The sequence below is a fragment of the Acinonyx jubatus genome, chromosome A3 (assembly GCF_027475565.1).
Source record: "Acinonyx jubatus isolate Ajub_Pintada_27869175 chromosome A3, VMU_Ajub_asm_v1.0, whole genome shotgun sequence".
In the NCBI taxonomy this organism is placed as follows: Eukaryota; Metazoa; Chordata; class Mammalia; order Carnivora; family Felidae; genus Acinonyx; species Acinonyx jubatus.
The window spans coordinates 18895762-18908508 of record NC_069388.1 but is presented as its reverse complement, the minus strand read 5'-3'; the positions used below and the strand labels follow the sequence as shown (position 1 = coordinate 18908508).

General features: G+C 48.3%; 1 long non-coding RNA gene across 1 annotated transcript; it reads right to left on the bottom strand.

The window, feature by feature from the left end:
- Nucleotides 1-351: 351 nt before the first annotated feature.
- LOC113602599 (uncharacterized) lies at nt 352-3127 on the bottom strand. Its single transcript, XR_003424085.2, has 3 exons — nt 1808-3127; nt 1519-1588; nt 352-1207 (listed from the first exon to the last, which is right to left on the bottom strand). It is a non-coding gene; the product is annotated as an uncharacterized LOC113602599 (long non-coding RNA).
- Nucleotides 3128-12747: the final 9620 nt, after the last annotated feature.

Below are 12747 nucleotides of genomic sequence, written 5' to 3'. Positions count from 1 at the left end.
ATGAGTGCTATAGAAACAACTCAGCCAGACCATTAGTTGGGGCATCTGAGTTATACAGATCTGGATTCAAATCCCAGCTCCACCACCTGCATGCTAAATGACAAGGTCTTTCCGACCTTCTATTACCTCATCTGTAAGATAGGTCATAATAACCCCCACTCTGTAGGACTTTTGTAAAAATAAATGAAGTAAACCACATGAAGCATTTAGCATCATGCCAGCCCAGACTAAGCACTTAATAAACAGCAGCTATTAACATTATTATCCTCAGATGATGGGGTTGAATTGAGAGACCAGAAGAGTGAAACCGATTTGGAATCTGCAGTCCTAGCTTTGACCTAAGTTGAGTCCATACCTGGGGTTCATTTGGACTTGGGTTTCTAAGACAGACTGCTGACTATATTGGGGTCTTAAGGCAAACTTTTGGGTAGACTGGCTGGGAGGTGATTTGTATAAGTCAATTTAGATTGGAATCAGTCACATCTCTTAAGTTCGGAGTGAAAGGAGCAAAGACATACGCTACAGAGGCCATGATGGACTTATTCAGGTCCAGGACCTGAACCAAGACCTCATGCCCCCTGGTCCTCTAAGAAGAAGCTTCAGGAAGAGGCTGGAGTTGCTGAGAGCTAGTGCTCCAGCCGTCCTCCTGACGGACCCACACGACAGCATGTGACCCCAAGAAAGGAAGGCTACACTTCTCACTTCTGCACCAGATTAAATGCAGTTTAATCAACGGGATACCAAGGACTGGTACCAATGTCTGGGCTAATGCACACTGAACATGGGAATTGCATTCTTGTGGGCCATCCCAGCAGCAGGCAGAGTAGTGAGGTCCTTCTCCACGGTGCATGGACTGCTAATGTCAGCAGGAAAGGAGGAGCTGGAGAGAAAGAACTTGGCCAACTCCATTATCTGGGGAAGGAGACACTCCTAAGCACACAAGGGACTCCCCAACAAGACTGGGAGGACTGTTCAGAGGCCCATCTAGGCAGGGCCAGAGCGAGTAAAACAGATGGAGGTTAATTAACGTGGTCTCAGGTTTAACTCCAACCTGGTAACCTGGATAAATTTGGGTTCTGCATCTTGTGTCTGGAATGAAGCAGGCAGCCATGTAACAGGTGCTTTCAAGATGTCCTTCTGTGAGTTGGTGCTAGTGCTCCAAGGTGGATCCACGACTGATTGAATGTATCTAAAAGGAGACTGTCACCTGGTTGAATAATTAGAGTCACCTGTAGAACTTTTAGACAACACTGATGCCTGTCTCTACCCTTGATGGTTTTTATTTAATAAATATGAGAGGAGACCTGAGCCTTAACTAGGGTTCCTATCATCCCAAGTGATTCTCATAAGCAGCCACGGCTGAGGAGCAGTGGCCTATAGAGGACCAGAAGAGGCCACGAGGAATCTCTCTGATTCCTTCTTGGTCAATATTAAGTCAGCGGCCTTGATGAGGCTTTCCAGGTTCGTGGTTCATGTGTAAGAGGACCTGAAGTCAGAAAAGATCGCCAATGGACTCACTGATGGCATCTGGATCCAACCGGATCTCAACACTCCACTTTTCAAAGTAGCGGGTTGCCCATCAATGGATCTGTTCAAGGAGAGAGTAGCAGTCCTTCTATGGTCCCTGCCTACAAAGCACTTATCACATCTTATCTTCACCATAACATGTGTGCATGCATGTACAGATAAGGTTTAGAGCAGGTAAACAACTGTCTGAAGTCACCCAAATAGGTAGCATCCCAAAAGGCCAGCCCTCCAAGAAGTTCTAGGTCTCAGCCCAGACCCTCTGACTCTTAGACCATCTCACCTGACTCCAAAGTTCCATCACTGCCTCTCTTGGGTCATGGGATGCTCAAAGCTCTAGAGAGGATACCTTCAGGGGGAAAATGGGCCACAGGACCTTGAAGGATGCTGCCAGCTCTGAATGCCTGTCAGCAACTCTGCCACGGAGGCTGTGGCTGCATCAGCAACACACCCTCCCCAGGGCCTGGCTCCTGCCAAGGCACGGCCACTTCCTGAAGCCTTCTCTCAGGAAGGAAATCCCAGTCATCATAAAAGGAAAATAAGGAAATAAAATCTTAATAGGATTTCATAGATGATATAAAATCTCTACAACTCTGGGTGACAGACACTAAAAAAGATCATTTAGAGGGAAAAAAAGCTTTCTAAGACTTCCTGTGGGATTGGTTGTCTCAAGAAGCTCGGATGGTGGTCGTATATAATGTCATCAGTTCTAGTTCCCAACGGGAGGCTGTTCCAGCAGGGCCTGGGCTGGATGGGGTGAGGGGTTCAGGAAAAGTTACTTGGAAGCTCACACCCAAGATGCACACAGAGTTGTGGGATGACCCTAAAACATAGTCTTGTTGGCCTGACCACCTCCTCTACATCCCTCAAGCCTCGGCTCAGCTGCTACGCCTTCTGCAAGACTTCCTTGAATCCCAACAGACTCAGGCCCTGCACATCCTCCCCGGTACCCCTGGGGCATGCTTCCCTCTCACAGCAGCCTTTCTCAGAAAGTTCCATGGAACACCGGCACTGGCATCAACAGTGGGTATCTTGTTAGCAACAGACCCCTGAGATACACCCCTATACCTGCCATTTCAGAATCTCTGGGGGTGGAGCCCAGGCACCTGCATCTCTAACACACCCCCAGGTATAGGTAGCATTGCATCTCAGACCTGGTGGCGGGAAGGAGCCAGTCATGTGAAGCTCTAGGAGCAGTGTGATCCACACAGAGAGAGAATGGCAAATGTAAAGGTCCTGAGGTAGAAAAAGAGTTTGGAAAGTTCGAGGAACAGCCACAAAGGCAGCATGGCTAGAAATGGGTGAGGGAAAAAGTGGCAGAAGTTGAAGTTTAGAGGGGCTAGCCTGGGGCTAGAGCCTGAGGGGGTTGAAGTTTAGACCTTATTCTAAGTTTAATGGAAAGCCACTAAAAGCCTTTGTTGAAGATTGAATTATTGGTCCTAAGTCTTTATCTCACCACAACTAATTATATATCCACACCTTCCTTATGGAGTTATGGTGGAGTGTACTTCCTTTCTCCTTGACCCTTGGACTTGGCCCCATGATTTGCTTTGAGCAATCAGATGGTGTTGGATGTGTTGGGAATGAAGCTTGAAATGTTCTTGTCAGGCAAACTTGCCCTCTAGTGTCCCTGTTTTTCTCCAGGAGGAGAATATGCCTTGAGTAGCCACTGGACCAAAGAGAAAGACAGACATAGAGAGCAACCCTGGGCCCAACCTACAGTCTGCAGCCAAACTCAGCCCAGATCAGCAGAGCCTCAGCCAACCCTTGGACACATGAGCAAGAAAAAATGTCTATTACTGTGTAGCACTGAGTTTTAGGGTGAATTATTACACAGAATTACCTTGAAAACGGCTGTCAGATAAAGGCTTGTAGCAGGGGAGTGTTTGATTTTATTTCGGTTTTGTAAAGACCTCTCTGGTAGCCATGAAGAGATTAGATTGTGAAAGACAGATGTGGAAACAAACACAGAATTGTGTTGCAGTTTCCTGGGTAAGATTGTGATGGCAGTGGTGGAGATGAAGAGAATGACACAGATTCTGGAGGTACTTGGGAGATCAGAACTGACAGAACTTGCTGATGGATAAATTTGGGGAGATGAGGTCAAGACCACGTCGCATAATTCCGGGAGGAACCATATATATGCAGTGGTGCAACAAGGTACCTTGCAACATAGTGAAGGAAATAGAGAAATCAGAGATAAATGTCTTCTAGGTTTTTGGCTTATGTGACTGAGTAGACAGGCCAAGATAGGGATGACCTAGGAGGAAGAAGTTTGATGTGGGGGTAGGGGGGGGAGGGCAGGTGGACCAGTAGCTCTGTTTCAGTCGTTCTAAGTTTGAGTGTCCATTAGATATTCAAATGGCGATATAAGTAGGCAGTTGGATACATGGTTTTGGAACCCAGTAGATTGCTCAGGGCTGGAGTTGCAGATGAATGCACAAACATTTGACCTTAGTGTGGCGTATCTGTGCTCAAACTGTTCCCTTTGCTACCTCTCCGTAGGTCACTAAGCTTCTATTTCTCCTTTAAGGCCCCAAACTTCTCCTTCACCTCCAGTTACTTGTTCTTACTTCTGTGCTCCCAGAGTTTGTAGTAAATGTCCCACACGATACAAAATAGTCTACCTCCCCCACTCGACTGCAAACCGGAAATCTTTATGTTGCCAACCCTCAACTGCATGCATAGCTCATGGTCAATGTTCAGTAATATCAGCTTTCCTCCAATGGGTTGGGTACTTTTAGAAGCCACAGTCCATCTAAACTTCTCAACAGCACAGCAGGTATGATTATCCTTCCATTTTAAAGTTGATGAGAGTGAGGCCCCGAGCTGTTAGGGTCTTGCCCAAAGTTTCTGGAAGTGGAAGAACCCGAACCTGTCTCGTTTTGCTGTCGGGGCTCTTTCCTTGTTGGCTCTGCCCCATCCCTGCTCCCCCATCCCCTCCCTCCTCCCTGGCAGGGCTCCCACGCTGCCTGTGCCTCCACACAGGATGTGCTTCCTGAAGTTCCTGGTCCAGATGGCCTGCGGAAGCTGCTCCTCATAAATCACTAGGCCTCGCAGAGCTGCGCTCAGCCACTTTCTCCTCTCAATCTCCCCAGGTCCCGGTGCGTGGGCCCCATCTGCCCAGTCAGCAGAACTGGCTCCTCTAGCCTGGGGAGTATGGCTATGGTCCCCCTCCCTACCAGGTCCAGGAGCCAGAGAACAGATTCCTGAGAGCCAGTGAGAGGACTCACAGAGTATCTTTGTTAGGAACTTGGAAGTGACTCAACGGGATGGGCAGGGGCAGGGAGAGCAGTGCTTCAAGCTTTGTCCCTGGGGGAGGTGCAGGTACGAAGGGCTATCTAGTCCACCTGCCAGCCAGGCCCCACCACCACTGGATACTCAGACCCCTTTGTTCCCTAAGCAAGAAGACAACACGTCACAGGGTAAATGCATACTTGGCACTGTAGAGTCCCCCAAAATTTCCAAACACAGATCAACAGCTTCAGTGACAACCACTGAAGGGCCAACACACCTTGGACAAGTCACTCTCTTCCATAAACTTCAATTTACTTGTTTTTTTAAATGCAGGTAATAACACCTACCTCATAACATTGCTAAGCTATCAATAGATACTATTTCAAAAAAGGCACATGGTGAACCCTTGGTACGTGGTAGGAATATAAACGTGAGGCATGCCAAGGTATTGTACCATTCAAAACTGGGGGAGAAGGGGACAACATGGACCTCACTGACTGAGGTTTTCAGAAGGCTCCTCCTTCCTTTCCATTCCACTGCCACAATCCCCTTCGTGTCACTGGAGCACAGATTGACCCAATGTGTAACTCTCCTGCCTAAAATGCTTCAGCAGCCCCACAGTCGTCTTTGACAATAACTCTTTGCTATATTTTCAGGCTATAACTCTAATACCTATAGTTTGGGGCAGCTTGGTGGCTGTGGCAAGTTAGCTAGCTGCCCACCAAGATGCACGCTCCCGTTCCACAGCATGGAGCTGTCGGACCATCGTTGTTCAGCCCAGAACACAAATTCCAGTTCCCCTTCCGCCTAGATGGAACCAGTGGAATAGGAATGAAAGTGACATGCACCTCCCCTCCAGGCAGAGATGTTTAGGAAGCAGGCACCCCTCCTTCACTTCTCTTTTCCCAACTGCCAGCTGCAGGAAAAGACTAAGACACAAGGAGATGGTGGAGCCACGGAATGGAAGCTACTTCAATCCCTGAATGCCTCTGTAGAGCAGAGCCCCAGTACCGCCAATCAATAATTCGTATTTTGGACTACACCTTTGGGAAAATCATTTATTTGTGGGGGTTTTTTGTTTGGTTTTGTTTTGAGAGAAAGAGAGCATGTGGTGGGGTCGAGGGCCAGAGGGAGAGGGAGAAAGACAATCTTAAGCAGGCTCCATACCCAGCACCAAGCCTGACACAGGGCTCAATCTCACCGCTGTGAGATCGTGACCTGAGCTGAAATCAAGAGTTGGGACACTTAACTGATTGAGCCACCCACTTACCCAGAGAGAAAATTTCTTTAAGCCAATAATATTGCAGAATTTATCTCTCATAGCGACTGGAATTACCCTAACTAATAAAAGGGGGTTAAAATACTCAAAATGGCGTGAAACAAATCAATAATAATGACAATGTGATCATGGCTACAGTGTAACAATACCTCATAGAATCTATAAAGGCACCTACCACTTTCTGATGATTCAGTGAGAGACCTTTCGGTACCACAGGTCAGTGTGAATAGATTGGGTGCCCCGACCATGCTCTCTTACATACTCATGAGGCAACCTTTTTGACTATCCTACTAAATATGCCCGATTTCCATCTTGTCACATGACCCATCTACCTGCTGGTGGTGTCAGCCTCTGATTTCCATCTGAGCATCCATCCCATCCTGATTCTAAGTCTAGGGGTTCTAAGCCTGGCCAAAGTTCTACACCCACCAATGGCAGTGATTGGCCTAGAAGGAGGCACATGATCTACATGAGTTGAATCATCCATCCAGTAAGTATCAAGACTGTGTCTGGCTCCACCGGGACAAACACAAGTACTTTCTTCTCCTGGATTCAACCCTAGAAAGAGGCCAGCAACCACAAGGGGAGAGCCTAAGAGAGGGTGTTGCCAATATGGCAGAAGACAGAACAAAAGAGAGTGAATAGATGGACAATGATTAAATCAGACCATGTCTTTTCCTTTATGTAAATCAGTAAATTCCCTTTTATCCTAACTCCAACTTTGAATGGATTTTATGACTGACCGGGACTAAAGGGCCACCATTTGGAGCTCACCTCTGAAGGATTGGAAGCTACCAGGAGGGAGAACGTCTGGCCTGGAGGATGGAATTCAGACTCAAGAGTCCTGCGCACCTCTCACCTATTTCCCTGCCATCTTCCCAGCCACCACACCAACGATGTCAAAGTCCCAGAACGCAGAGACCCTCCGCATATGCCCTCATCTCTGCCATTCCTGATCCCACTGTCCTCACCCACCGTCTTAGCCACCTGCTCTTTTCAGCCTCCCCCACCTCTCACTCCTCCCAGAGCCACAACTTGTTTCTAATTAATCAAATTCCTTCTCTCTCTGTCTCTCTCTCTCTCTCTCTCTCTCTCCCTCTCTGTCTCTCTCTCTCGTTGTTGTTCAAATCTATGTTAGTTCTCTACCAAAATAATCTGGCCTTAAAAAAAAAAATACCCAAGGAGGCATTGGCCCAGTTTCAACATGAGGTCTCATTGAAACCACTTCAGGAAGGATGACAACACCACAGATTTCCTGGGAAGAGAAGATTTAAATCCATCTCAGAAGACCAGAGGAGCGAAGAAAATGGGCATCACTACTCATTCCCAAGGTCTGGCCTGAGAAAAACTCAGGAGAGGCCAATTGCTAAAAAAAATAATAATAATACCCACAGAGAGGAAGTCTTTTCTTCAGGAGGAAGACTGACTCAGGCCCTCGACCCACATCTCTTCCTGTTTTCCTCCTTACACCTGCTACTCCAGCTACATGGCATCTCTGCTGTTCCACGATCAACAAAGCGTGTTCCCACCTAAAGACGTGGAGTGGTTGTTTATTGCTGCATAACAAATTAATCCAATCTGTAGCTGTTCACAACAATACACTTTTTTTTCCTCTTTTGATCTCACAGGGCTTCTGTGGGGTCAGGAATCTGGGACTGGCTTTGGCTAGATGGTCCTGCCTCAGAGTCCATCACGAGATTATAGTCAGGATGTTAATGGGTCCACAGTTACCTAAAGGCTAGAGGATCTTCCTCCGAAGTGACTTACTCACAGCCTGGCAAGTTAGTGCTGGCTGTTGGCAGGAGTCTTACTCCCTCCCCACGTGGACCTCTCTGTAGGGCGGCATGAGCATCCTCACAATATGGCAGCTGGCTTCCTGTGGGAAGAGCGATCCAAGTAAGAGCGAGGCCAAATCCGTAATGTCTCTTGTGACCTAGCCGTGGAAGTCCAATTTCCTCAAAGTCTTATTACACAGGTCAGCCCCATTCAGTGTGGGAAGGGGGCTACAGGAGTGTCTGAACACCGGGGTCATTGAGGGCCCTCTTGAGGGCCGGCCACCACTGAGACCTTGTACTTACTTTCCTTAACTGGTGTATTCTCTCCCCAGATATCCCTCTGGCCCATGGCTTGCCCTTCTTCTTCCATCAAACCTTTGCTTAAATACCATTTTTTCAAAAAGACCAGACTTTTAAAAACTACAACACTTCCTCCTGCCTCAGAGCATTTCCCTGATTTCTTTATTTCCTGAGTTATTCTTCATTGTGTGTGTGTGTGTGTATGTATACACAAGTACTTATATATGTGTGTGTATAGCACACACATGTATGTATACACACATACACTTTTTTGTTCTTTAAGTATTAATTTTAGATGCACAGGAAAACAGCACAGATAATAGAGAAAGCTCTCATATATGCTTAACCCAGTTTCCCCCTAATGTTTGCTCTGGTTCATTTTTGTTTTGGGTTCTTTCTCTCTTCCCTCTTTAGAATGTAATCCCCACGAGAGCAGGGGTCTTTATCTATTGTGTTCCCTGATATATCTCCAGTGCCCGAAACATTGCCTCACTCACAGCAAACGCTCCGTAAATATTTGTTGGATGAATGAAACTACATTCTAACAGCTCAGAGAAAAGCCGATGCTGGACTTTTGACCTTGAAGTTCTTACGAGAATCACAGAGGGTATTTAGCACAGCAGATCATGGGACTCCGATGATTTAAACCCAGCTGGGAAAGGCTGTGGGGGAGAAAAGCAAAGCCTAACTTGTTATAAGATGATCGCATAAAGCAATGACCCTCACTTATTCATTCATTTGCCCTCATTTTCAGTTGCTTCCTTTGGCATGGTTTGCTTTCTTGTTGATAAAGTAAATTATTTTTTATTTGTGTCCGTCCGCTAGCTCCATTTATCCACAATGCCGACGCAGTATTTCCCTGGCAGAGGCTTAATTGGACTAAGCCGGGCTCCACAGGGGCGGGGATGGCCTCTGAAAAGCCCACGAGAATCACCCACCCTGGGGGTCCCCACTCTAGTAGAATCATCCCAGCTCCCTGCAGACCCTTCCCTTGTATGGCTTCCTGTCTGGAAGACTCCTCCTCTAGGGTAATTATCCCCACAAAGCCAGCACAGGATGCATGCCGTGTTCCCTTCTCCAAGTTCACCTCCACCTATGTTAGGAAGTCTTGGTGAATTCTCACCGATAGACTAATAATGTTCACCCCTGGCCTCTGAGCCCTCCTTGCCCTGCAAGCCCCACTCCCAGATCCTCAACAGCTCCAAACCCACCCAGTGCTGGGGCACCAGGCCGGGGCATGGGCAGTGAGTCTGTGTCAACCACCTGCCATGAACCCAGCATTGTGCTACGTACTCCACAGATAGCTCATTTCACTGCGACTCAGCACCACAGTGATTTACAAGGGGAGGAGGTGGTCTCGAGTGAGGCTTCCAGAGTTAGGAAATAATAGCTCCTACCTTGAGAGCTGTTGCAAAGACCAAAGAAGCCGATACAAAGGGCTAGCACTATATCTGGCACTTGGAAAACACTCTGTCTTGTTGGTTGAAACCAAGGACAGTTTACAGACGGGAAAGGCGGAGCCTAGCAAGGTGAAGGAACACAGCTGAGGTCACACAGCTGCTACAGTGGGATTTGGGTCCAGGTCTGCGTGCACCGAGCTCTCGCAATGTCCACTATACTAGCATCCCTGGAAGAACGGCACACGGACACCTGCCTCTGAATCTCCTGGGCATCTGCTCTAGGAGGCAGATTCCCAGACTATCCCAGACGTCCAGAACTGGAACCTCTTTGGGGTGAGGCCAAGAGTCTCCATCTTATACGACCTCCCCTCCTGACCTCAACTGCATGAGGCCAGCCTGCGTCTCTTGGGCCCAATAGAAGCTGAGAGTTTGTGCTTTTGTCCCTTGGTTAGTTCAAACGCAATTCATGGGCAGCACTCTGGAATTTTTTCCTGGGGCCTGGCAAAAAAGACATTAGAAATGCCTAATTATGACCCCCTGTGAAACAATAGGCCCCCATGCTACAGGAAACACTGTGTCAGGGTGCTTTGGAATGGAAAAGGGATTTCTTTGACGTGTCTCTCAACAGGATAACGGGCAGAGCCGAGCGTAGGGCATATGTCCATCAAACAGGCAAGCCTTGGATTGTGCCTGCAGAATATCTGGGGAGTCTTTGCAGGGGCTCCTGGGATGGCAGGCCTCGTGAGGGCCTCACCCGACTCACGTCAACTCTGGAGGACAGTTGATCGGTTGCTCAGTTGATAGGTTGAGACTTCAAGGCTCAAAGAGAGGAGATCTCTCATTCAGTGTCACACAGAGGAGGTGGTGTGGCTGGGACTCACATTCAGATCTTAAGTGGTACCTTCCCAGGCAGCTACAAGGAATACACTGGGGGAGAAAGAGAGAAGCCGTTCTGTGACCCTCCAACATGCCCGCTCAACAGGCTGGAAATCTGTACCTTTGTCCCTCAGGCAGCCAGCCGCTCGATCTCTAGACTCCAGGTTTGAACAGAGGCGTGTTTGGGGGTCACACAGACCCTGACATGGGTTGGAACTGAGGCTCGATACCACGCGAAGGCATGATGGGTCTGGATGAAATTCACTCCTGACCCTTAAAACCTTAACCCTTTAAAGAGAGGTCAATACTGTCTTCATTTTCTATGGCTGCTGTAACAAATTACCACTCAACTTAGTGATTTAAAGCAACACAAATGTACTCTCTTACAGTTCTGTGGTCAGAATTCCAAAATGGGTCTCACTGGGCTAAAACCAAGGTGCCAGAGGGGCTATGATCTTTTCCGGAGGTTCCACAGAAGGATCGACTTCCTGGCCTTTTCTGGCTTATGGAGGCCACCTGCATGGCGAGGTCCACAATCCCCCACCATCTTCAAAGCCGGAAATGGCAGGTTGAGTCCTCCCGTGGAATCACTCCCACACTGACTTTTCTTCTGCCTCCCTTTTTCATCTTTCAAGGGCTCTGAAGAATTCAGTGGGCCCACCAAATAATTCAGGATGAACTCCCTATTTCAAGGTCACTTTCACTGGCAACCTTAATTCCATCTGCATCCTTACTTCCCCTTTGTTACGTGACCTAACATTCACAGGTACTCGGGATCAAAACATGGGTATCTTAGGGGACCGGGCAGTAGGGGTGGGCAGCACCATCCTACACCCACAAGCCCCCATTCACCTCCCCATGATGATGGGCAGGGGAGGGGGAGGCAGAGAATAGCATTCAGGAATAGCCTCGCCACAGGTCACAGCTCTGTCTTTGGGGCCACTAGAAGAATCCTCTGTCACCTCATGCTCGGCTCTGTGCTCATGTGTCCCAGGCTCACCAGTAAGCCTCAGTGTCTGGCTCCTGATCCGCCCCCCAGCTGGACCAGGCTGCCAGGTGTCCTGGCTCACCCCACTCTGTGTACAAGGTCTCTTCGTAGGTTTTTTTTTTAATCTTAATTATCACTGTTGCCTTTCTTATTATTGCCATTCATGCTAGTTAAGGATACAGATTAAGAGAAAAGTTCTTGGGGCTCCTGGGTGGTTCAGTCGATTAAGCTTCTGACTTGGGCTCAGGTCATGATCTCCCAGTTCATGGGTTCCAGCCCCGCGTCCTGCTCTGTGCTGACAGTTCAGAGCCTGCAGCCTCCTTCGGATTCTGCGTCTCCCTTTATCTCTCTCTGCATCCCCACTCGTGCTCTGTCTCTCTTTCTCTCTCTCAAAAATGAATAAACATTAAAAAAGAGAAAAGAAAAAAGTTCTTAATCTCTACTCCTCCAAGGACTTTTAAAATCTTGTTTCTTCATAAAAATGAGAAAGTACTATCAACTTTATGTTCTAATCTTATTTTCTACTTAGTCTTGGAGGGACCTGCTCACCTGTCTGGAAGACACGGTCTAACTCACTCATAACAGCTGCCCAGGGTTCTGGGGTTGGATGACTCACTCAACCAGATCCTTTCTGATGAACATGCAGATGGTTCCAGGTGATTTACACTTGCAGGTTCTCGAGAAGAGGCAAGTTCCCACACCCCAGTCCAGCCCCATGGGGTCCACATAGGCCAGCCCGGCCCCCACCTTTTTCTCTTCCCATGGAGAGTACGGGGCCTCTAAGCTGAGGGAAGCTGAGGGTGTCTCCAGGAGCAGAGAGATCAGCAAGGTGGGTGCCACCAAGACATCCAGAAAGATGGAGACCACAGGATTTAGCGACCCAGAGTCCCTTCTGGGGCCTTCAGGGGGCAAGTCCAGACTCCTGGGGCAGAGGCAGCAACATGAAAACCCAACAGCCGTCCAAACAGCTGCTTGTCTGGCACGTACACATGTCCCGATGCCTCACGCCCACGGTCACTTCCCAAAACAGCCCTGCAAGTAGATTTGGTTATTCCCATTCTAAAGACCAGGAAACTGAGGCCCAACGATCTCACCTGAAGTCATGTGACTGAGAAGTTACAGAGCCAGAGTTCAAATGCAGGCTGCTCGGGGCCCACAGCTGGGTCAACTGCCCAGACTGGAGGGGTGGCCCAGCCAGCCACCTGTGGGCTAAATGACCCCCCTGCGGCTCATGAGTCAACTGACCATCCAGACTCCTCCAAACCATCTCAGGTTTCTGGGCTGAGTTGGCTGCTGATTTTCTTTTATCAATGAAAAAATAATACAGGCTCATGGCTAAACAATTCAAACTGTACAGGAAAGTAGAAG